Genomic DNA, 1,342 nt, shown 5'->3' with positions numbered 1-1,342 from the left:
CTCTCTGCTCCACCATCCCCAGTCCATGCTGCTGCTACTTCTCCTGCAGCTTTTCCTCAGGCTCTTGCTCTCACGATCATCTCGCACTCTCAGGCTCTGCTCCCATCCCATATGTCTTCGATCCCCTGATGGGGAACTCGATCCTGAAAACTCTCATCTGGTTGGAGACCAGACCCTCGGGGATGTCTGGCTGCTGCTCCAGCTGCTCCCAGATCCTTTGTAGCCCCATCTGGGTCAGGAATCTGCTCCTCAGAATTGTCCTTCTCCTCCCACTCACAATTAACTGTGCCTTGGTGAACTTCCCCGTGCGTAACCCTCTTTGTACACAGGATCACAATGTCCTTCTCAAGGAGATGGTGATAGGCCATCACTTCACCGTTCCTAAGTGGCTCTGGACTCACAGGCCTGTGTGCTCTTGGGTCCCCCATGGTTTCCAGGAAGAACCCCTGGTATGGCAGCCCCTTCTCGTAGTCACCACCTCTTTGCCACGGTCGAGCTGCAGACTCCTGCGCCCCTGGGACTGCTCCTGCCATCCCCAGGGGAACCCTGCTACTGCAAAAATCCTCTCTCCCAGGGCAGAGAGACAAGCTCCTCCGCCCCTGAGACTGCTGGCTGCAGTGCTCAGGGGGACCCTTTTACTCCAACAATCCTTCTCGCTGGTCACACACTCCCAGAGGTTAACCGTTCCCTGAAACCGTCCCTCTCTGAGCCTTCAGCACGCCTGGTTCTCATTATCCCTCGTTTGTTTTACTGCTCCCCTGTCACTTACTGCAAGCAGCGCCATTCACGGGGTGCAGTACATCTCACCTCTGCCACCAGTTGTCACGGAGACCCTGGGCGATACTCTGGAACTGCTCCCCACAAAACCAGTCAGGACTTTGAGGAGCCTCCTCTCCCTTGGAGCAGAAGTTTTTAGGGCAAGAAGCTCACAAGTCTTTACCTCCTGGGTCTCTCCTTGGAGCATTCAGCATCCTCTGACCCTCTGTGCACTTCGCACAGTGAGTCCGCCCAGGCAGGGTCCATTCTCGGGAGGTATCAAGGTTTTTTCCCCACTTTGAACTTTAGAGTCCAAGAAGTGAGGACCTGCATGATCACTTTTAATCTTTATTACCAGCTTAAATTTGGTACACTGCCACCAGCCAAAAATATGGTGTTTGGCACACTTTCTGTTCCCCCAAAGCCTTCCCTGGGGAATCCAAGACTCAAACCCCTTGGATCTGAACACAAGGAGAAATTGGCCTTCCCTCCCCTCTTTTTCCCCCCAGACTTTCCCCTCCCTGGGTTACCCTGAGAGGCTACACTAATCCAAACTCCTTGGATCTTAAAACAAAGAGGAATTAAC

The sequence above is a fragment of the Gopherus evgoodei genome, unplaced genomic scaffold (genome assembly GCF_007399415.2).
Source record: "Gopherus evgoodei ecotype Sinaloan lineage unplaced genomic scaffold, rGopEvg1_v1.p scaffold_193_arrow_ctg1, whole genome shotgun sequence".
NCBI lineage: Eukaryota > Metazoa > Chordata > Testudines > Testudinidae > Gopherus > Gopherus evgoodei.
This window is presented reverse-complemented; position numbering follows the sequence as displayed.